This window comes from Daktulosphaira vitifoliae, unplaced genomic scaffold (genome assembly GCF_025091365.1).
Source record: "Daktulosphaira vitifoliae isolate Bord-2020 unplaced genomic scaffold, ASM2509136v1 Scaffold_4, whole genome shotgun sequence".
NCBI classification, from domain to species: domain Eukaryota; kingdom Metazoa; phylum Arthropoda; class Insecta; order Hemiptera; family Phylloxeridae; genus Daktulosphaira; species Daktulosphaira vitifoliae.
In genome coordinates, this window is record NW_026099575.1 from 30,523,078 (window position 1) to 30,549,867 (window position 26,790).

The window sequence follows — 26,790 nt, forward strand, 5'->3', positions numbered from 1 at the left end:
AATGCATATAAAATTTTTCTAAATATTGTAAACTAAAAATATTTTTGATATGATAAATACTATCTACTATATTTATTAATGCGTATTTTGTTAAACATATATAAAAAAATGAAATACACTATATAAACTAAAAATTTCATTAATTATTTATCAACTTTTTTTTTTATATATATAGTGTTTGATATATTGTATTAAACAATGTTTTTCAATTGTGAAGTAATTCTCTGAACAAGTTTTTACTTTAACTAAATATAAGTAATCATGACATATATCATAAATCGGAGTGTCATAATATATGCACAAAAACTTAATATTTGTGAACCAGCTAATTCAAAATATTTGGTCTACTTCGACTATTTTATTATTATTATGTTATTTCATTTTGAATGCGTATAGAGTAAGACCTTCTAAAATGACAAAGTTAAGCTTCTGAGTTTTTTCCTGATTTAAGTGAATATTTTTTTAATAGTATCTTTCATCTTCTAAAGGGCAATATATGAGTTTTACTGAAAATTGACAATTTTGTCAACTTTTACAACCAATGAGATAAGATGTCGAAAACTATTGTTAATCTTTGTAACCAAAAATATTGTAAAAGAAGGGATTTCTTATTAATTAACGGGACTAGGGTAATTTTGGGGATTAAGCGCCCTCTCACCTACCCCACCTACATCCTAGATAAGTGGTGAATGACGTGGTCTGGGGGAGTGTTAAATCCACTGTAAACTAACCTAAGCAATAAGAGGGACAATAACGAAACTCAACGTAAACTAACACAAATTGGCGTTCGTCTCTACGCCTATTTATTGCATTTATGTCTCTCCCATTGCATGCAAGCCAAATTGGTCCTCAGTTAGCAATCTCAGTAATAGAAAGATTGCTAACTGAGGACCAATTTGGCTTTAGGAGAGGAAACCAGAGAGATGATAAGCAGAATAAACAAGGCTAAATGTGCATTTCAGAGCAAGAAAAATATGTTCATATTCTGAAATATTAATATAAAAGTGAGGAAAAACCTACTAAAGGCTTATGTTTGGAGTGTAGCACTGTATGGAAGTGAGAAATGGATCATAGGCAAAATAAAAGAAAAAAGACTCGTAGCGTTCGAGACTTGGTGTTACAGAAGTCTACTAAGAATAAGTTGGACATATAACATATAACAAATTAAGAAGTTAACGCAGAGCTGGAGAAACAAGGAGTTTTTTGAATACATTAAAAACAAGAAGAGCCAAGTTAATAATTATTGGACACGTACTGCGTCATAACAGTCTACTAAGCAAAATAGTAGAAGGTGCCATTGAAGAGAACAACTGTAGATCGAGACCATCACTGAACTACATTAGTCAAATAGTTAAAGATATGGACTGCAGGTCTCATTACGAATTAAAAAGGAAAACTGAGAAGCGTCAGGAGTGAAAAGTTGCGGCCAACCAGCCTTTGGGCTGTTAACAAAAAAAAACGTGTGTAAGTACTAGTGAATAATAAAGTATAACCGAAAGGGGCTTTTATGCTAACTATCATGTGCTGCTATATGTAATCGATTTTGAGAAATACTGAATTCGTCATTTTACCCCGTTTTCCCCTAATTATACCAACTTTCACTTTTACTTTTAAGAAATCTCTCAATTATCTCTGCAATCCATCCTAATAATTAAATTGAATGACTAAAACCAACCTATAATTTTAACTTGCGTAAACTTTTCTAATATTCTTTAAATGAATACAAACAATTATTTAATTTTTAGTGTTTTACACGCATTACTATTATAGCATAATTTATTGCAAAATGATAGGTGTGCGATGATGTGTTTACATTATATATTTCACGTATAAATATTTTTATGACTGTTGTTAGAATCATATATAGTGAGACTGTATAGAGCACTATATGTTTGCAAGAAATGATGTGGTTGGCGGCCAGAAAAGTAAATGGAGTTATTAAAAGTAGCGTACATATTTATGGATTCTTGGAACGGTCGAGAGATGTGGTTCATTAATGATTTTAATGCCATTTTCTATTATATGGGCGGTGGTCTCATAAAACTTTTTTCAATTTAAAAGATACATACATAAAAACTAATAAGCAAAGTTCTTAATTAACTATTACCTATATAATATAATATTGTTAACTCTATTAGATGTCTCTTATTTTTAAAATATTTAACTATTTTTAGTAGCGCGTCCACACATGAAAGTACCCCATAGAGATACTTTAGGGTACAACGTCTAAAGAGCGCACTCATCGATGAAATTATTAAAATTCAGACCAACATTTTTAAATCGTTATTTATGACTATTATAAAGAACGTATCAAAAATGTTTACATGAAATATAATAATTGCATTAAATATTTTAATTGAAATACTATAAATTATTCATAATATTTCATATTAAAAACTTTATTTATTAACTTTGTATTTTACTTATTATTATTTGCGAAACAAAATAAGAACCATATTTTATATGTCTACGAAGTTAGACTAAGAAACGTTGTTTAGGGGCAGAAATTGTCAGATGACCCTTAATAATTACATAAGTGCACAATAGGATCAATCAATTTTAACCCACTTAATTACTCATAAAATAAAAATAATTTGAACACCAGTGAAAGAACACCGTTATAGTTAATAGTATTTATAATAAAGCCAATAATCTAATTCAGTATTACTATGATATTATAATTTTTAATGCAATATTATTAACTGAAAAACATTTAAAATTTCAGAATTTTTTGAAATTTTAAAACTTTAACACAAATAATAAATTAAAAGTTATACTTAAGTTAACAATAAATATTTTTATATCATTATTACAAAGAATTTCTTTAAGAATAAATTGATATTAATTTTTTGAGTCTAACATCTAAACATAAATTAATGAAAGACCATTTAAGTCACTTTATTTCTCAATTTATCACTATTAAGTGTTTTTCCATCTATTATACCTTTACAGAGTAATAACTTAATCTTAGTTAATGACAGCATTATATTTAACTAATTTATAATACAGAATATTATATAAATAATAAAATGACTAGTCAAAAGTTACATTTTGGCCATAAATTTGTGATTTATTACTAGTTTAAAATATATACTAGAGATGAATCATGGGTATGGCTATTACTATCGTTAAGCATTTTTCAAGCTCCCCCCTCATTTCTCCTAGATATAAAATTATTCCTATGAGTTTTATTTTATTAAAGAGTTGTGATATTCAAATTCAACTCGGTATCGTTTCCATGACAACTTTGACGTGACGTACTGAAAATTTCGAAAAAAAATTTATACAAAAATATAAAAAAAACAGAGGTAAAAAAAAATTTATAATTTTATTTAATTATAAACAATTATTGTTTTGACTTACATGATAAATCAACGTTTTATGTTTCATAGATAATTTTTTTATTTTATAGAGTAGTTCATTTTTTAAGATCGTCTATTCAATTATAGATCTAAAAACCTTAAGATAATTGAATTCATATTAAATTTCAATTAAAGTATATATTAATAGATAAAAAAATGAACTTTTGATATAATAGATATATTTTTATTTTAATACCAAATAACTTAACCAATAAAAACAGATTTCGTATAATTTCTTTCTTCAAAAATGATTGTAAAAGATTTTATCAAAAAATAATAAAATATTAATCGGTTACATTGATCCAGAACCGTAGTTGCTGCTATTAAAAAGAATATATCTTATAACAGAATGTTTATAAAAACATTAAATCACACAAATTTAACTCGAAAATGATTTACTCTTACTTTTTTTTTCAATTCTGCTAATACGATAATCGTGCGTTCACATTATGTGATAACTAGTTTTTATAAAAGAAGCTTTGATAATTTTTTGTATAATTTTTATTGTTATCTGGCTGTCACCGGATCGGAATCTCCGTCACCTATTATTTGGGCGAATTGACCTCTGAAAGAAAATTTAAACAATGTCTATTATCTCGACAAAAAATCACGTCCTTAGATAGACTCAAGATGTCAAAAACTTAGCCCATTTACATTTGTATAAGCCATTTGTACAGCTCACATTTTACTTCGTATTTCAAAAACTTCTCTAATAATTATAAGTCCAATTTAGAGAATCTACAGAGGACTGGCGTATTCTCGAAAATGATATTCATTTCTTTTAGAAATATTATTAAGAATATATAATTTATTTAATCTTATCGAAGATTTCAAATAGCACATTTCTAAATAACTAGGTAATTTTTCAAACATTATTGAAAATAACAATAATATTAATTATCTCAGTAGAAATAACTGTTTATTAAGAATTTTAATAATTATTATTTAAAGAAAAATCACTTACATAAATACGAATGATTAGTTGTCTTTATTTTAATATATTAAAATATAGTGTTTATAACTTGTCAAATTCAATAAAATACCCGAAAACGCACATTTTTCGTATAAAATATTGTATCATCGAAAGTATAGCAAAGGTCGTGTTTCAACTCGTAATAAATAAATACTAAAAAGATTTGCTACTTCTATCAATCGAACTTTTCAGTTCATTTACAGGCGCTCATTCAAGAGTAGACAACGTATAACTTATGGTATACCTTAAATATACATTGTTTTATAAAATGTTTGATATTTATAAAATTTATGATATACAATGCTTTAATAATTTTATTTTTCTAAAAAAATTAATGTATTTAAAATTTGAATATTTACAAATAAAATATATATTTTAAATGTTTAAATATTGTTTTAAATACTTTTAAATATCAAATTTTTGAGTATTAAACAGAACAAATTAGAAATAAAAAAACGTTTTTTTTTTTTTGCAACTTTGGGTTTTGTTAAAGTAATTGCCTTAATAGCTTAGAATTAATTTAATTAGTTAGTTCATTAGTTTACAAATGTATAATTACGATTTTTATTATGTTTTTTTTAAATTTATATACCTCTTAGTTAAAGGTTAAGTTATTATACTATTGTTATCTTTTACACATTAATTTTATGCATTGTATTTAAATAGTTGTCTCGCGGATTTTATTTTATTAGTTTTCTCATGAATTTCATTTGTTCGAATCCCCTTAAATTATATTTTACTTTATTCTATTACCTTAAATGCTTTTGATAATTAAGTGTAGTTTATTACATTTAACTGATTACGAGTAGCTTTGTTGTGATACATCTAATAACCTAGAATTCTCTCATTTAATCGTATAAATCGCTAGACCTACTTATAAATAAAAATATTTTTTATTTAATTTAAATTTAAGGCAATTCTAAATAACACACACGGTTGACATATTTCTAAAAGAAAATGAAAATTACAAAATGTAAGCCTTTTTTTCACAATTATATAAAAGCCTCTAATAAAAAAAAAGCGTTTCAGCAACGTGTGTCTTTTATGATTATAATTCTTAGTTATTGTTCAACATCAGTATCAGGTAATTAATACCATATTATTGATTATAATTCTAGATTTTCTTTAAATGTATTTTTATGTATTCTAATGTATGAAAGAATATTACTAACAATGTTGTTAGACAAAATATTTATAAAAATCTAATATTATCCATTATTGTAAAAATAATCATTGTTATTAATGTTGAATATTAATAATTATATCATGAAAAGGATAAGAAGCGTATTAAGTAAGAGATTTCTTGTAAATATTAAAAAATATTTTCAATATTTTAAGCGTCTATAAGCACGAATGGTGATAGAAATTACGAAACTTTGTGTAAAAAAATTATAGCTTTTAATTTATCATATTAAACAAAAAAGAACGTTAATTTTTTTGATTATTTACCGAGTTTGTTGGGCCCTTTAAAGCGTAGTACCTCAAGCAGGTACACACTTTGTACATCCCTATCACTAGCTTTGTCATTAATTAAATATATTTGAAATATCTGGAAGCGACTTACATATTTTTACAATGATAGGCTCGAGAAATCACAAAGTAATAATAAAAAAAAAATAGAATTTATTCAGACAAATTGAAAATAATTAATTAATACATGATTATAGCTAGATTAATTTATTTCTTGTTAAAATACTCTTTCAATCTCTATGGCCTTTTCAATGTTACATTCGGTTTGAAATGTTTTGCTTATTTCTTCTGGATTATCGGTTATCTAACAATCTATACCAGTTGGGCTCTCATCGTTAATATTGTTTTGGTCTTGTTCAAATTCTCTTCCTTCGTGTAAGTTAAATTCTATAGTATTATTTATCTTACTATCGTTATCTATATTATTTTTTATATTTCTTACATCTTTTACATGTTCTTTAATCTTCTCTAAATCATCGACCTTCTCCAATATACTTTTGCGTTTATTTTTGATCTTTATATTATTAGAATTCTTAATTGATGTGGCTTTCTTTTCAAAAAAATAAATTTTGTGTTTTATTCCTTAAAACATATTAATAATATTTATAATTTTTTTTTATTATTATTGTATATGGCTAAGTGAGTTAAATATAAATGTATTTTTAAACGAAATAAATAACTTTCTATTTATATTTAAACATAACTATATACTTGACGATTTAAATTGTCCTATCAGAAGTAATAACTACTTCTAAGAGGAACAATGAATTTAAAATTACTCCATTCATTTATATTTTTACCACTTGACCTATGACTGTTGTTAGATTGAATGTATACAATATAAATATTTTGATTCATTAGATATTTTTACATTCAAATACATGACACATTCTGGCTTTTCAATGTCAAAATTTCATGATTTGTCAATCCCTTTGAAACTCTATTTTTTTTATAGAGGTGTTATTAGAATTTTGTTCTAGTTTTGAGATAAGTGTATATCACTATTATAGTGATATAATACAGGTGTCCAGTAAGAAAAGAAACAGGTCAATTGTTACGAAAAATGAGAACAATAGAAAACCGTTTCCTTACTTACTACACATGGGTACATTTATAATTAACTAGCTTATTTATAGAATAACGATCTAATTAAGAAGATAACAGATGAATAATAATTTTTGGATCAATATTTCAGAAATTATTAACTATTTAAAGTTATAACTGTCGGTTAGTATTGGGTGTTGCTGCTATTTTTATTGCTAGACATTACTTAAACGTAATCCTTCTCTTACAGATGTATAAAAATGAAAAAACATTCGAAGTATTGATCCAAAAATTGTTATTGATTAGTCATTTTTTTAATTAAATCATTTTAAAATGTATAAGTTAGTTAGATATATAATATGTAATTAATAGTTGATAAATCAAATAATATTACTAAAAATGACTTTCTTTTATGATAAATCGATTACTCTGTGTTATTATGTGATATCACATAAACGATATTACGTTTTTTTATTATGTGTTTGTCACTACTAATACCTATAGATTATTAAAAAACAAACGTTTTATCTTAAAGTTTACTAATGTAACTAATTTATACTTAAGCTGAAACTTATTGGTTCTCTGCTGCTCATAAAATGTCAGTTTGTTTTTAGCGTTGATAATGATAATGTTGTTTCCGAAATACGTAACTGCGAGTTATTAGTAATTTTTTGTGACTTTTAGAGCTAAATATTTTTTTGTTTTAAATGAATATTTTTAATAAAATTTTAAATAATACCTGCCATTCTTTATTAATTGTTATAAAACTATGTTTCATATACAATTATTGTAAAATATATTTATAGAGATAATTTTATTGTTTAAATAATAAATTATCAATTTTATTACATCATAAAATAATTATTAATTTTATTAAATTTTTACTTTAAATAATAATAACATTTTTTACTTTAAACGTTTAAATAGGCTATATTGAGTAATAACAGTAACTCTTATATAAAATTAAAAAGTATTTTTATTATTTTTTTTTTTGACATTATAAAGTCGTGTACTAAAAATTCGGCGCAATGAAATTTTGTAAAGCTGAATCCCTTCTTTTGATTAAACTCAGCGTTAGAGAGAACAAATGTTGTATTAAAGTATTTGACAAATCATTATTTTTAATAATAAAATTACAAAATGTATTCTTTAAATGATTTTGTAAAGGTCAATTTATCTAAATGTACCCTTGACTTGCCCTTAAAATTTTTTTTCTTTATTTCTTTGTTTTTATTAATTACTAAATCTATGTTATTAGAAACTGTTTCTTTTGTGGATATATCTGTTATTAGACAAACTATTTGAGTTTGTCGATTCAATTCAAAAATAACTTCTTTTATTTTTTTTCGTTTAATTATTTGTTTACTTAAATTGGTTTCATTAGCATTTTTAATCAATTGTTTGAATGTTAAAATCATATTATTCACTTTTTCGGTATATATATTTGACATTATTTTTAATAGACACTTATAAATATAATGTACGGAATATGTAAAACTAATTACAATTAAACAATAAATAAAGAATTTTAAACAATATTAATTTTGATAGTTCGACAATTTAAGAACACAATAGTGAATTATACAATTAAGTTTGCATGTACATTTATTAAATGTAAATAAATATTTGTGTTTTACTATAGAAGCAAAATAGTTGTTTATAAAATATGAAAATGTATTAAGCATGTATAGTAATTTAATATTATATATTTTCATCAAGGAATCATTTAATTGTAAGTAATTATTTTGTTATGAATGTAAGTTGTAACTAAAATAATAATTTATTATTTCCTATCTGTTACTCTATTAAAATAAAATAACAATGTCATATGATGAGATATGTAATTTAATAAGTTTAAATCATCAAAATAAAAATTTTTTCTCAAAATATTCCTCATGGAATTTAATTTTTATTCAGGTTCTATTAAAAACGATGATACCTTACACTGCTGAAATTATTCTTCAATCTAATTATGATGAATATATTAATGCATAATGTTACTATATAACTAATATGAAATTTGTTTGATAAAATCATAAAAATTTTGAATTTTTTCCCCATTTTTTTTAAAAAGTGCAAAAATCACTGCGCCCAATGAGATTTGAACACAGGACCTCAAATTCAATAGACTCGCGTGTTATCACCCTGGAAAATGACCTCTGCAATTACATGACAAAAAGGAGGATTCAAGCAGTAAATATCGGCTTCATAATCAGTATTATACAGGCAGATTTATATATTATTACCCCTATTTTTCTCATAAAATACTCCCCAGTATCAATTTATATTACTACGTGATATAATAATTAAAAAAATGTATTTTAACAAATTTAAATGATTTTTTAAATAATAATATTTACGAATTAAAAGTATATTATTATTCGTAAATTTTTGCAATTTATATTGATGTATCTTTGACCTAAATAATGCTTTTGTAATCTTAAGATAGGCATTAAACTAGTTGTATTCATTTAATTTAAAAAAAATTTAATGAATATTTATGTTTTTATTGTCTATTTTAGCTATACAATTCCCTGAGGATATCTCATTTGGAACTTCTACTAATGCATATCAAATTGAAGGTACTTGGAATGCTGATGGTATAACACTTAATATATATCATTTATACAGTTCAAAATAAAATAGCAAATTTTTTTGTTTTTAGGGAACAGCAAAAATATTTGGGATAAATATTTTTTGAATAAATATTCATCTGTAAATGAATTAAACAATGTCTCTCATGAACAAAAAGCAAATAATAATAGTGGCATGATTGCATGTGATGCATATCATAAAACTGATGTCGATGTACAAAATCTCAAGAATCTTGGTGTTAGTAGTACATATTTTTTAATAAATAATTAAAATTACTGTTTTACAACATGGTATATATTAATGTTAAATGAAAAACTTGAAAAATATACCTATACAAATAAGTTTTCATTGGAGTTTTATATACTTTTTATGTAGGAATATAAAACTAATTATCGAAAGTGTAGTACTTATTATCATATTATATGTTTACCAAAATTATTATTTACTAATTATTTAATTACACTAAAAAATATTCAACTTTTTTTTCTAAACAATTAATGAACTCATATATAATAACATTTAATGAATTTTATTTTAAAAAAGCTTTTTAAAAAAATTAAAAAAAAATTTTTTTTTTTTTTGTATAATTTATATAATATTAATTTGAAATTATTTTCGAAATATATTCTACATAATTACTCAAATTAAACGAATGGCGTAAAGTTAATTTAATTGAAAAACATATTGTTTTTTTTTAACACGCTTTTATTAGCTTCATTTTAATTCAAGACGAATTCTAAGTTAGAAAAATTTTAAAAATATAAAAATTTTGGTTCTATTATAGTTTATTTAATCACAGATAATTAATATATCTTCATAATATAATTAATTATATTTCAACAAGTTCAAATTTATCATTTTTCCATAAGTTGGACAAGAGTTTTACCAAACGTATTCGATCAAAAACCCAGCCTAATGGGTGTTAAATATTATAATGATTTAATAAATAAATTGCTTCAAACTAATATTAAACCAGTGGTAATACAATTTTTCATTCTAAAATTAATAGGTTTTTATTACACTGATAATATTACTATATAAAAAAAAAATGAAACAAACTCAAAAAAAAAATATATATTTAATCAATAAGTGACTATTTATCATTGGGACTTGCCTGAATTTTTACAAAAACTTGGTGGTTGGACTAATATAAAAATCATTAAATATTTTGAATATTATTGCGAATTTGTTTTTGAAACATTTGGAGATAGAGTAAGTTAACTAAATATCGATAAATAAAATATAAAATATATTAAAGTTTTATTTTTATGATAAGGTTAAATACTGGATTACAATAAACGAACCTCATTGGGTTTCTGAAGGATATAGATTTGATCAATTAGCTCCAGCTTTGGGGTATGCTTATAGTGGAATCGCTGATTATATGGTTATTCATAATTTATTACTTGCTCATGCAGCAGCATACAGATTATACGAAAAGAACTATAAAAAGACACAAAAAGGTTTAAATTTTTTTTTTTATTTATTGTAAAACTATTAAAATATAAAACGGAATTTAACTTAATCAATAAAAATAGGAAAAATGAGTATAAATATAGATTATTATTTAATATTAGATATTATTTATATAATATTATTTAGATTAATATTTAATGGTGTTTTCCAAAAGATTCTCATAATGAGGAAGATAAAGAAGCTGCTGAAATCGCATTACAGTATCACGTAATTATCAAAATCTAAAATTCATTATTATTTTTAATTTGTACATGTATTTAGATATAATATTCGATTTTAGGTAGGCATGTTTACTGAGCCTCTAATAACTGTTGTTTAACCAAAAAATGTCATTAAGTCGATCAATAAATCAAATGAAGATTTTAATTTAACAATTAAACGGACATATTCGTTCACAGAAGAAGAAAAAAAACAACTTATAGGTATTTTACTATTCAAGAATCTATACTTATACTCTAATTTCAGAAATAGTATTTTAGGAATTAAGGGTACCAACATTTGCATCCTGTGAATAATATCCTAAAATTGGCTAATATTAAACTTTATTAACTTTTCGCTGATCAAGTGATGAGCAAAACCAGGCATTTAATTCATAATTACTACGTTTATTTGAAACTGCTAAACGGTTTAAAGTGAATTCGTTTTAAAAATAAAACTTAAGTTTTAGATGATTTAATATTATGAAATGCAATTATTTTAAACGGTTTTAATTTAGTTATGGAAACAGGGATTAATTATTGATTATTGACTCAATCTAACTTTTTAAAAACTTTATAAGTTTTTTTCATACCAAATGTTTTCGAGGATTCTTTATTTTTTTAATCTGTTTTAAATTATTTTAAAACGGTTTAAAAAAAATAATTTAGTAATAAAATAAAAACCTAGTAAATATTTTCTGAAGTACTGCCTGAAAAACGCACACTCAATGCTCTCCCTCAAAAGTATTTTAATCGTAATGAGTATTATTAATTCTTCGTTTTGAAATAGAACGTAAATCAATTATGATGTTCTTAATTTTTAAATGTTAAACTAATATAACATTTTATCCTAATAACATCCTTGATCTTAATAAATGGGTATTTTTCATAATGAAATAAAATATATTTTTTAGGGTCCTATGATTTTGTATCTATTAGTTATTATCATTCAACTTATGTAAGAGCTTTATCTAAAGATGAAAGAGAACAAAGTGATAATTTAAGAATGAAAGACATACCAGTAAATGAAACCGACATACAAAATATTAACCAAGTAACTAGTTATTATTTGTTTATAATAATTAACTTGACTGATTGTTTAAATTACTGATATTATTTTGTCATTTTTTTTTTTTTTTTGTACGAGTATAGAATGCTTTAGGATTTTCATTAGTATTAAACTGGTTAAAAGAAAAATTCAATAATTCAGAAATATTCATTGCTGAAAATGGTTTCTCTGGTACAACGGAAGATGAGAAATCTGTTGAAAAGAAACAATATCATCATGTAATATATTGTAATAACACATTTTGAAATAATCAATTAAACAATTGAAAATTCTCTAAAAACAAATAGTTATTCTTAAAAATTAAGCTTGACGGAGACTAAAAATAGTTATACCATCAGGGTTATGTTTAGAAGAGAAAAATAATCGGGCGGCACGTTTTAAGGACATAACTTTAATTATTAAAGTTTATTTTACATATGATTGCTACTTTTTCAATTAAAATTTTGAGCAATAATAACATTTTGTTATATGGCTCTGCTCATCATTGAGATTAATTTTGTTTCTTCCATATAACATAGCAAGATCTTTATGGAATAAAATATATAATTGTATCTAACTATTATTCAAAATACTCATAAAGACAACATAAAGGCTAAAATAAAAATTGATAAACTGTTTTATTGTAACATAAAATTATTTCCAGGGAGAAAAAATAGGTGCCAATTATTTTCAAATAAACATTTTTCCAATACAAATGTTTAATCCAAATATAATTCCATAAAATGAAAAATAAATATTTTATTAGTATTAGTAATGATTTCATAAGTAAAAAATTTACTCTATTTCAAGTACTGTAATTAAGTTTTCGTCTGAGGAAAAGGTATATTTACAAGAATATTTTTAAGTACCCACTTCAAACAAAAAATTGGTGATACCAACTGGTGTAATTCTTTAGGAAAAAACTTTAGAAATTATATTATTTAGTAATAATAATATTATTTATGATATTTATAATATATCTATATTTAGGTGTGTTTTGAAATTTAAAAATAATGTAAATTGAAAGTTGAGTTATAATGCAGTTTGTGGTCAAATGAGAAATACGATTGAATATATGTGTATTATTATCTATAATGAATGAATGAATTTGATACCGTTAAAAAAATATTAGTCTGAATAACACACACAACTGGTTTTCACATCGAGCCAAGAGGGCGGCGGCGGTGGACGATATTATAAATACATGTATATGTAACAATGTTATTACCATAATTATCTCTATACGCAGTCTACGTGTTATATTTCTCATGTGCTTTCGAAAAAATGCACTGGGTGGTGGTTTTGCGGCTCGAGACCCGTAGGCGAAAAAAACGATCATCGAGAGCACCCGCGAGCCTGCTGGCGAGTACATTAAAATATTATAGTAGCGGTTCGCACCGATTATAACTTGTAGGTGCGCACAAACACACAGCTTGATCACAATAATATATTATATTTTAATATCACGCGATGTTCAGCAGCCCGAAATATCATATTCATATTGATTTGATTTTTTTATGCTCGAAGCGCTCGTCTGTGTTGTAAGCAAAATATTAATAATGTAAACCTTCAGTAGTAATTGTATGGGATTCAGCTCCCGCGGGTTGACACACTCGCGATGAAAGTCTGTAATATAATGGACTTGTACAGTAATTTTAATTATATTTGAGGTTTCTTTGACCATGCGACTACAACAGACGGAAGTCGACCCGCCGGCCGTACAAACTGGACTATCCAAAACATTTATAAATGCTAAGACATTAATACTACTATATTAATCTATTTTGAATATGTGGCAGTAAAGAGATCATTAATACTATTATTATTGTTTTACTTAAACGGTAGTCGAACATTGGGAATCACACACCGATAATTATAACTGGAGGCATGCTTACTTAATAGCTTCCATAATATTGATCGTTTGTTATTAATATTTATTAGCCCCATCGGTTTCTACTCAATTATTTTATCTGCGTCGTGAAAGAAATATATAAAAAATTAAATATATCGGCAACAAAAATCGCAGTACCGTGTTAACTGTTAACTTTAAACAGAAAATGAATTAGAAATCAATATTCAATGATTTCCTTACGAGTATATAATTTCACAAACACAATTTCTTTGGGATATAAGTTTGGTACAATGAAGAGAGTTATAGCTAGTTTTCAAAGAACAGTATGCGGTACGTGATTTGGAATAGACATAGTTATTACTTAATAAACCACTGATTAAATAGTGAGTAGAGTAGCAGAAAATTCTCTGCGTGATCATTGCAGAGTAGTTTTTGTTTACCGGCGGGGTATCTCTCGTGCTCATTATCATGTTGAAATTTTGATTGGGTGTGCTAAATTCTCATAAATAAAACTACTAGTATAGTGTAATAAATAAAATTAAAAATTATTAATTGTTTGAATAGATTAGATTGTTTAGTCAAATATGTCTTCAATAAAATATCCTGCACAGTAATTACACACATTATTGCAACATAGTAACCAAATAATATGATAATGAAATACTTAATCAAGACGGTTAAAAACTTAAACTTTTGGAAACTACAAAAAAAAAATAATATAGATTGACATTTAACCATAATTTACAATAAAATCATAAAATGCTTCAATGCAAGTATTAAAACTTATTATCTCTAATATATCCTATTGAATTTGTTTAGTATCAGTGTTTTAAAAAAAAGTTATAGCAATTCTAAAGTACAGAAGAAATTCTTTGAAAATTCCATTTTTACAGTAGCATATTTTTGAGATATATTTTTAAAATTAAGAGGTTATTTTTTTCAAATTTTTGGCACCGATAGGTTTAATTAGATTAAATTCAGGTTCTTTTAATGCATAAATCAACATAATTGATCTAGTGAGAACTGAACATTTTTATCGACTAACACAAAAATATATATTATGGAAATATCAATACTTTCTTAGGTTCGCAGAGAAATTAGAATATACTAAAAGGTATCATTGCTCGAGTACGTTTTACATCTGTTGGTTTACTTCTACGAAAGTAAGCCTTCATCATACGCCTTCATTTGATATCTTAAGTTTGTTAATTATAGTTTCTAAAAAAAATCAATTATTTGACTTTAACTACTAAAAGCATATTGCTATAAGAAAAAATTCCACATAAATTTAACTTTGTTTGTAAGTAGAAGAGCCATAAATATAAAAAAGTAAAATATCTATTGTATTATCATTCTTTAAATTCATTTAAGTGTTGTAACGTAATAAAATTATATTGTATATAAGGTCACAGATTATTATATTCAAAAAGTGCGCATCGTACATCTGTAGGTTCATTGTTACACATATAAACCCAGATTTATTTAGTAAATTAATAAATTATTCCTACCAACTGTTATCCTTACCCTGCTTATCATTTTATTATAATATTAACAATCAATCAATACTGGTCACACTGTCATCTATCCTCTTCCATGTGATAACGAGCCAAATTGGGAAATGAGAACTGTACGGTTATGTTCAAAAAGTCCAATACATCATCGTCAACTTTTTAATTGATGGCTGTTACGAATCCATAATGGAGGAATAAAAAATTTTATTTGGCTTAACCAAAAGTGATAATATCACTAACCTTATAATGCGTTATTACTTATTATTATTTATTTTGTCTCAGCACAGTGTGCATATTTTATTAACTTTATAATGTTGTTATTCAATTAACCGTGAGGTAACATATTTATTTGAGTTGGATGGTCAATTCTTTTCTTTTACTTTGACTCTTTTTTCTTCCTCTTTCGTTAACTAACAGGTCAGCAGGTGGGCATGGTGAACATCTCATTGGGTCCTCTACATTTATGTAGAGGATACCCATTAACGTTGGTGACATGTCCATTATAATCAGACCACATGCGTTGGATCTGTCATACTGTCATGCATTACACCCCTATTTTATTCTGTTCTTTTAATCTTATTGTTACATTATTAAATATTATGTTCAAATTTAATATACTTTATAAAAATGATTTTTTATTCAGTTATTATTTGGTATATCTGCAAATTTGTTTTGATAATGAATACTTGAATATTGCTTATTTGGACACTATGTTCAACTTACATTAATCATATGTCATTATACTACTTAAAAAATACAAAGGCCGTTCCGATGCCTGATTGTAAATATTTAATTGTATGTCATTGTAACAAATCATAAACTGTTCTACAGTTATGTGAACTAAATCTTGGCTAAAATAATTAAAAAATAATTTAATAAGCAGACAAACATATTATTGTAATTATTATATATTTATTTTATTAATATTATTTGAATTTTCTATTTTATTTTATTTTGCTTTGTTGATTACAAGATTAATTTATAATATTTAATAAATTTTAATAATTGTTATATTCATTCAAAACTGTTAATCATTAGCATCATTTTCCCTCTATGATAAGGTACAAAATACACGATACTCCGGTTTATCCTTTAGCTTGAGTCGGTCCACGGTGAACCCTTTCGGGGTTCTTGTTAAAGTTGGGCTCATTATTATAAATTTATCTTACAGTGTTTATTTTAGTGAGTTATAATTTTTAACAGATTTAGTAGATTTATAAAATTTGTTTAGAAAGAAAATTGTTTTTTCAAGTTGTATAATGTTTTAATTATTATTTCAATAAAGCCAATAAATCTGCATAATTGATTCTACATCGTAAGTTAGTTGTTGCTCTGGCATGTTCGAAAAAGCTTATATTGAATTATGTAAATTAAGTAATTTAAATGTTCAGCTAACGACATTAAGTACGTGTATTGTTTGTTTTTTCGATAATGGTATAAGTTGACTTTTTAATGCTGTTTACGGTATTTGATACAAATCATGAAATTTAAATCTAACGACCACGTTAATTTCCTAATACAATTATATTGAAGACCGCTACTACAGCCTACCATGCATTTGATTAAATCCGGTTATAATATGTTAGCTGTCCATTAACCTTATGTATAAGTCAATACAATAACCCAATCAGTGTTTCTAAACTTTTGAACGATAAAATTTAAATAACAATAATTTAGTAGATGGATTTAATTAAAATTCAAGTATAATACGCACGTAATATGTAAAACTTGGGCTGTTATAAAAATAACTAACGGATATGTGAATAGAAATAAGCAATAATTTCCCAGTCATCGTGTGATTAAACAGTAAATTTTATGTTGTATGAGACACATGAACAATCAAAAGAAAACATATTTTAGAATATAAAAACTGTAAAGATAATGATTTTTCTTTAGCTCTGAGTCAAACGCTAAATGATTATTAGATGCGTAGGCAGGAATTAAAGTACTTTCTTAAGTTTGTTCCTACCTCGATCGAGATTATTATTATCTAAGTAATTGTAAAAACAACACATCAAATGCCGCTCTGTCCATCTATTTGATCTTAATACTTTTATACATTTTGTACTTCTTCTTTTTACTGGTTTCAACTAAACGCTATAGTTTGACCTCGGTGATAGATTACAGTGATTACAATACATGTATAATTATTCCACTAGTCAGTAATAAACCGCGTAACACGAAAACAAGATTACCCCTGTGAATGATGCGACCAACGAAAGTTCTCACCCACGTCTGCCACTAATAACCGTTTTTTTGATTACTAAAAAAAGCGCATGAATCTATATATTTTTTTATTGGTTAGTCGCTGCAATAGTTCTCGCGCTTTTCGTGTGTTAATAATACACTAGTGATAAATTAATAGAGTTTCGTATCGTAACAAATGAATAATAACACGTTTACCATCTTTTAATGTTCATCTACATTATTATACATACGCGTTTAAAATAATAATAGCATTTATTTTGTTCGTCAAGTTTCAGTGATCGAATCGCACTACCGGTAATATATCTAATTATTACTTTGGCCCATTGAATAATGACGGCTGTGATCATACCAAAGGCTTTTATTTTAATATTAATCAAAATTTAAACGCTTCGTGACGAAACTCCGATGTTTCTAATGTAGTATAGTCTAAATTATGGATATCATAAAAAACTATTTCACCCACGAATTTCTAAACCACTTTAGGACGAAAATCAATTAAATTATCAGTTTTAAGTATCCGTAGAAAATTACTCTCGCCTTGATTTAATCATCTTTATCTAACAGGGTTGTAATTTCATGGTATATTTTGCATAAGTACAATCATAATATATGATTAATTCCTTCATATACAAAGCTAAAGATGTGGTCCAAGAAAAAACAGCTGTCAGTTCTTTTTCTAGTAAAAGCTAAATGACATCCTGGATGACTATATTTATCCAATGTATGTGATTTTTCTTTTAGTAATTATTATAACTAAAACTCATATCTAATATTTTGTATAAATAGACTTTCAAATTGAATTTGAAAAAAATGTTAGAAATGGTTTCTTATACTTTTTTTCAATTGAATACATATAGCATTGTACATGTATTCGAGTGTAAATTATACAAAGAGTTCGAATAGAATATTTTTAATACTTCAAATTATTATTTAGAGTTTTTAATTTAAAAAATTTTTTCGATAAATAAGATCGATCCAATCATTACAGTAAATCTACCATATTTGTCATTATTGTAATTATTGTAATTATAAGAAGTTATTGGATAACATGAATTTATATCAGTATTGACAAAGCAATTTTTCGTTAGCTTAAAGAAAAATAAATATTTAATAGTATATTCTGTATGAAAAAAATATAAAAGTATATGTATACTTCAACATAATTATATAATATGTATACCACGTGTTTAATATTTAAAAAATATTCTATTAAAGATTAGTTATTTAAATCTAGCTACTTTATAGTAACTCAAAAAGAAAGCAGTATCTACAAAAAATAAAACTAACCCTGTTGGTTTAGATTAAATGATATGAGTTGCTACATGTTGATAAAATAACAATATCTCTTGTGGTATAAGTACGGGTTTCATTAAAATAAAAAAATATATAGAAAAATATAGATCTTTATTTATTAATATAAAAATTATCATAATTAATTGTCATATTCTTTAATATCCATAATGCCAAGAGTACTGGCAGTTATCAATAATAGTTGAGATGGTATCACCTTATGTGTCTATCCAGAATAATATGGTGGCTATATATAAACCTCCAACTTGGCTCCTGACATAGACAGGTATCAATGATCTAATCTGCCAATGTCTCCGTATAAACATTACTGATTTATTTTAACTAATATTTTATTTTAATTGATCACTTATGTATTTCTTTGTCCCTACTTATATAATGTACTTAAAAGAAATGATTAATTCTAAACCTTATATTTTTAATTAATACTAATATCTACCTTGATGTTTTGAGTGAATGTTTAGAAATTAATGAGTCGTCTCGTTTATTTGAATTAAACTTGAGTGTGACTGTTCACTTCTTGCATACGAGACGAATAATTGATAAGTGAAATCAATAAGCAGTGAGGATGGATACACAGTGAGAGTTTTAAGACTTTTTTAGTCATTTTTATAATCCTATTTTGTAAATATTATAGTGGTATATATATGCAATAGACCTCAGCAACGTTATTATTGTCTCTTTATTAAATTGATTTGTGTTATGTATTACACATCACCTTATAAAATTAATACATAATTTTTGACAATGATTCATTGTTACATTACAATAATAATATATTAATGACAGTGACAGTTTATACTATTATTTATATGAATTTTATAATCAATATGAAAGTTTATACAAATAATATAGTCTATTACATAACAAATAATAATTATAGTAACGTTTTGATATGATTAAAATATTTTAATACTTGTTGAGTGGGCTGTAATTTTGGAATTATGAAATTAAAAACGCTGATTTTTTATTTAAATTTTTTGTAATATAACTCAGTTAAAATAAACTACAATGAAATATCCAATAATCATTATCTTACACGTCATTAGAAACCTAAACTTTATAGAAGGTACCATGAAGTGTGATATAATGTGATTTTTTCATTGTTGTATTTATTTTGCGAGTAATCAAGTGGTTTAGATATACCGGTCACTTGTATAAATTGAGGATTTCATTTAATGTTTCCTTCTATAGCTTTACATTACTCGAAATCATATACTAAAATCTGGAAATAATACAGCATTAAGAGCCAATATTCATATAAAAATAAGATATATTTAGTTTTAGCATTCTAATGAACATGTTAAAAAATAACGAGCGTTTAAATTACTTATTTAGAGTTGTGTTTAAATACATTCATGTTCATCAAAATAAATTGATAACTCGTTAACTTACCAGTAATTAATTTTTATATCAATCTCTTGATCGGTAACATTATAATAATATAAACCGACATATTTCCCTTTATTAGCAGTAGTAGTTTACTAGTTGGTAAATATAATTAACTATGCCACCGTAATGTTGTAATATTGCCTATTAGAAGATTGAGCAAGTAAATCGATTAGATAAACGATTCAAAGTATAAGATTCGTTGAGATAAGATTAAACAACTAAAATTGATTAATGGGCGTCTGCTTTAAAAATTATTGTGTGTATAAAACATTCTATTAAGTATAAGCAACTAGGCATATTTTGCAAAATCATCACTTGGGATATGGTATACATTTTTTCAGTTCGATTTATTTTCAATGTTAAAATAAACTACATTTTTTATAAAACATACTTTAATGCTAACATTAAATTTTTTTATTATGAATAAAACTTAACAAATGTTCTTAACTAAAAATACAGAGGTTTTTTGATTTTAGGATTACATTATTTGTACCATAATTATTATAATTTTATTAATAAAATTAAAACAGGAACATTCCATTATTAACGGCCACTCTTTTTCATTTTCTATTAATAATTATTTTTTATTTTATTACGTGGATCAGTTAAATATTTACGCAATTTTAAATTCCATTTTATAAAATATTACATTGTAAAAAAATGTATATGTGTAAATTTAAGAATTAATATCAACAAGTTCGTTTGTCAAATGAAAACTTACTGTTTGAGGACCGTTCTAATTCAAATAAGTTTGATTTATAAGGCTTCAATTTAAACATTATTTTATCTATAAAATACATTTAAATTCTAAAAATAAAATATATGCTCAACTAAATATTGATTTACTCATTTGATTTATCAAGAACTATTTTAAAATTTAATTATCTATTTAAAAATAATATCTTAATAATTATTTTTATTTATTAACTGCATCATACAAATTTCTATGGGTTTACAATTTGGTACTCTATATTATTATTCGATGGAATGGAGGATATATAGATTTCATTTTTAATGTTGTGAACTTACATAAAAATGCCTGTTAATGAATTTGTAAGATACCTGGTACGATATACACCAGTTTAAGTGATGTTAAATTGTGAACTTCTTATTAAATCCTCTATGGGAGGTTAAATTATTATTTATTTGACATTATGGAACTTCACATAAAACTCAATTATTAGTTTATTATTACCCTAATAATAAACTAATAATCATTAGTTTTTATGTAAAAATCAAGATATCATATTTAAATTTTGGTAATATCTAGATAATATTACACTAAAACTTCTTTTGGGAAACTATATTTTGCTGGTTAATTGTTATAATATTTATAATTATTATTAAAATTCAATAACTAGGACTTAAAAATATAATTTGTCTATATATTGATTATTAGACGTTTAAATCGATCAATCGTATTTAGGAACATTGAATATAGAGATGTTTAGTCCTTTCCCGTTAAAACCCAAATATCAACTTTAAACGTATACATTTTTTATTTGCAATATTTAAAAAGTGTTTATTTAAAATTTATTTAGTAATATAGTAGAAGTAGATGTACAACTCTGTTACAGTAATTGATAATTTAACTATAAATGGTTTCCCATAAGGATAATTTAGGTAATATTTATAATAAATAGGTGAATTTAATTTTAAATTATTTTAAACTCAAAAGAATATTGTATCTACACTTTTGACTATAAACCAACCAAGTATTACGTACTGGAAATTTCATATACATAAAATTTTAAATTATAAATAATCAATTAATTAGCATTCATGTTAATTAAGTTTGGTTTATTTCTTTAAAAATATTAAAACCTATCAGACACAATGTCTCCTCGAAGGATTCATTTTAATATTAACAGAATACTCATATTTAATATTTGATTTGAAAATTAGTTTAAATACCCCACAAATGAAATATTTATTTTTAATTAAACGCTTAAACAATGTTGTCATGTATTCATCACATAATCATCTAAAATATTGACGAATAGATTAAAATATATGTTTTAGAGGTCGTTAAATTTTAAATCGATATCAACTTTAAAATGTAAACCTTTTTAGAGAAAAGAGTGCGTTTTTAAATAATCTAATTAATTTTTGAAGTGACTTAATTTTTTTTGGTGTCTCAAAATTTAAATTTTAGGTTGGAATTCAAACTCCTCGTAATTATTAAAATGTATTAAAATATAATTTTATTAAAAACAACTTTTTTAATACTAATTTAGCTGCTATATTTTAAGCTATCATGAATAGATATTTATAAATTTTTTTAACGTTAAGTTAAGTCAATCATTCTTTTCTAAAAAATTAATCAAAAATATTTTTAAAAACAAATATTTGGCAATCATTTATTAATACTTTAAACATGATAAACTTTCATAAAACTAATATCAATTTTTTGTAAAAGATCTATAAAAATAATTTAAAGACTAAAATTCAAAACAAAAATTATTGCCAATACTATTTTAATGCATACACATTAAACAAAATGTATGTATAAAAACACAAACATTTTATCTTTTAGAAATAAATTTTACGTAGAGCAATATACAAACTTTAAAAAAAAACATATTTTCAAATAACTAAGAATATAATAAACGTTGTGGGATAAAAAAAATTAATATTTATCAAAGTAAAATTTTGGATTTATGCCCACCTATTTTAAAATTTAGACCATTCTGTCAAAGGATTTCGCCATAGAAAGGGATAAAAACCATTTACGAAAAAAAATTTGTGGGCCGTGTAGATTTTTTATCTTGTAGATTTTTTTTACATTAAATTATCAGAATATTATTGTGAACTAATAGATATACATAAATAGCTTTCTTCTTATTAAGTTTACATAGTATATGATTATCATACAAAAATTCTAAAAGAGTATATCAATGAAGATGATCTATCCATCTAATGCTTTCCCATTTGACCGTCACTGTCGTCTAAATCTTTGCATTTTATACCTCACTAATAGTCGTTACGTAGTATAATAGGAATGATGTTATAAAAACGACTTAAAGTAGTTTATCCATCAACATCTATTTATAATCTATATTATTAACACGGGTTTAATAATTATTTAATAATAAATGGACATTATATTTGTGTGCTCGAATAGAAGTTATATTTTTAAATCGAATTGGCAATACCTACTCAACAATTTTGAAAATATGTCATCGTATAATATAAAAAAAAAAGTTAAGTTATAATTATAGAGTTGCACTCAATTGTATATAAATGTTGATATGTATAGACAACTTCAAAAGTTTATTTGATAATTGTAGAGAAATTATATTAATCATTTTATACATAATCTACTTTTTTTAATTACTATTTTGGACTTTTTCTGTATTTGGATAAACATAAGTTATACAAATTAATTTTTACAATCAATAATGCAATAATAATAAAAAATCATTAATTTACTACTGTACTTACATTATATTATTTTTATATTACAATATTTAATAATCTATATAATTAAAAATAAAATGATATGGCAATACCAATATTTAAAAAAAATGTTGATTATGTTCAAAAATATATTTATTTTATTAGATAAATGAAATTATTCGTACATGTATGTTTTAATTTAGTGGATTGTATTAATCGTGTGGTCCATTATAAAAAATCACAAGTACATAATTAATTGAATACTATATGTAATATTAACTTTTATTTCTTACCAAATTTCTTACTTACACTCCGCAATAAACCTCCCATAACATTTACAGTACTGTCTAATGTTTCTTTACTAACATAAGAATTCAACATATTTGATAATGATTGCTGCTGATCGGTATTCTCATTGCACATCTTTTCCCTGATATTGTCAACAATCTGTTTAATACCATTGTTGTTAGATCCATAGATAAAATCCGTAAAGTGCATTACTGCGAGCATTAATATTGCTCTTAAACGTATGTAATTAAATACACTGGACGCCAAATTGCTTAAATACAATGCAGATAAAAGTCGAAATATCAAGAAGTTATTAGCCTTTAAAATATCACACACTTTTTCTGCCATGCTTGCTGCATATTTATTTCCAGTTCCAAATTCAACCAATTGGAAAACATACAAATTAAAAGTTGAGTTGTTAGCACCATTATTAGTAACGCCTAATATTAAATTAGCTCCTTCGGTATTCAAGGTTTCAGAATTTCGGTCGTTGGTCATAGATGTCAATATTTCAGATGCATTTAATAATTTTCCGTCTGCGTCTTGGAATTGGACTTGTTTCAAATAATCTATTCCAGGTTTCAACACATAATCATTAAAAGTTTTTAATATTGAATTATCATCTGCGACTGCAACGTTTACTTCAAAAAAAATTAATGATAATAGTGGAGAAATTAAAATTATTGAGTTTTTTGAATACATTTTGAAACATTCAAAAGCTACAAAATATTAAAAAAAACTTTTATTGATAAATTTCTGTTGATTGCTTTTCATTTATATGATTGGAAAAATGCTCAATCATAATAAATTTATTTACCCAAGAAATATTTGAGTTAGGTAAACATTGATGTTTAAAGACATTATTTTATCACTATTTACCTAAAGTGACTGGTACAAGAGTATCATCAATAGTGTATTTTACTCTACAAAGATAAAAAAATCAACTTTATGAATAATTAACAAATAAAAACGCAGATATGTTCACAGAAAATTAAAATAATTTTGCCGAAAACAATATTCATTTTTTATAACAAACATAGTAAAATAATGAAATAGTTTTTGTTAAAAACTCGGAAACTGAGAAAAAATAGACTGGGAATCGAAACTCGCTATTCGGACGAGAGCTTTCTCACTAAGCTAAACATAATCCCAATTTCCCAGTTTCTTATTCGTAGTCCCTTTTACATTACATGTCCTCTCTGTATCACACCACTTTTTCTGGACTTAGGTCTTGTTCATTGGAGTGCGCGTTCTGATACTCTTAACACAAGACACACGACAATGGTCCTAATAGTTCATACATACCGCCTCGCAGCACTGTAAATACAAACTCATTCCGTAGTCATCAGCTTAAATTAAACATTTTGGACATACCTAAGGTGGTTTTGTTTGTTAATTTTATGATATTTATTTATAACAATAATAATGGACCGTTTATTTCAGAAAAACTCATTTCGCTTAATTACACTTTTACGATATTAACAATTTTTAGAAAAATTATGAGGTAAGAAACTAAAATAACTTTATTAATATTACCCATAATATTAATGTTTTTAAAGTGGCAATTAATTAAATATCATTAGAATTGATATAATTTCTGCTATAAATTATCACTATAACAATTTATTGTCGAAAAGACAGTAATTTATCGTTTAATTAAATAAAAATTCCATGAACTCGTTTCAAATGAAGAATTTATATTACAAGATTATTTTTTTGAAAACTCGTGGTTTTTATAATTAAAAGAAGGTGCACCCAGAGAAAAACCTCGATCTATATAATAAATTCATTGTTCAATTTGTTAAATATAACATTACTATTGAACCTATGATATATTTATCAATATGACAATTTTTTTTCTTGTCTTGAACAATAATTATTCATAAGAATAGTTATTTTGTTCGTATTAATAAAACATTATCATAAACCCTTGATAAGATTTCTCTATCAAAATTGATTGAGGTTTTTCTTTGGGTGCGTGTCTTTTGAATATAGTTTTTTTAAGTATTTTCGTTTTATTTTTTAGACAGCCAGATTTACGGTGAATGCACGTTGGTTCCATCAGCTGCACGAATGACTATGGCTGAGGTTGAAATGGAGCCGCCGACAGACAGGGCGAGCCGGTCGACGACTATCAACTGTACCATCACGCCGTCGTCCATGTACAAGATCAACAACAACCATCCGTTGGCCACCAACAACAACAACCACACGCGTCCCGTGTACGTAAAACATAAAAAACGCAAACGACTCAACCAAGTGTTGGATAGGTTGACGGTGCAAGCGACATCGCCAACAAACAACAATAACAACAGCATCAACAACAACAAGGAAGATTCGATAAAGAGAGAGTACGACAGCGATGAGTCGTTGCGCCGGGCAAAAGACTACGAAGAACCGTTCAGTCCTGGCTCGTCATCCAACCGATCGCCTCAAAGCATCAACACCGACTCGCCCTTCAGTCCAAATAGAACGAAGGACTCCGACGAGCCGCAAATGCCCGTTTTGCCCGTGCCGTTCTTGCCGCCGCCCCCGCTACACCACTATCTCAAGTATCCCAAATGCAATTGCGTGTACTGCAGTAATCCTTCTCTAACCGAAGGCCAACACGTACCGCCCGTCACGCCCATGTCGCCGGCTTCTTTTGTTCGTATTAATAAAACATTA

At 25.2% G+C, this 26,790-nt stretch overlaps 2 long non-coding RNA genes across 2 annotated transcripts; both read left to right on the forward strand.

Moving 5' to 3' along the window:
• Positions 1-8,838: 8,838 nt before the first annotated feature.
• Positions 8,839-9,678, forward strand: LOC126905505 (uncharacterized). Its single transcript, XR_007704013.1, has 3 exons — positions 8,839-9,042; positions 9,372-9,449; positions 9,515-9,678. It is a non-coding gene; the product is annotated as an uncharacterized LOC126905505 (long non-coding RNA).
• Positions 9,679-10,293: 615 nt separating this feature from the next.
• On the forward strand, positions 10,294-12,550 carry LOC126905504 (uncharacterized). Its single transcript, XR_007704012.1, has 6 exons — positions 10,294-10,656; positions 10,721-10,907; positions 11,047-11,127; positions 11,201-11,342; positions 12,032-12,171; positions 12,270-12,550. It is a non-coding gene; the product is annotated as an uncharacterized LOC126905504 (long non-coding RNA).
• Positions 12,551-26,790: the final 14,240 nt, after the last annotated feature.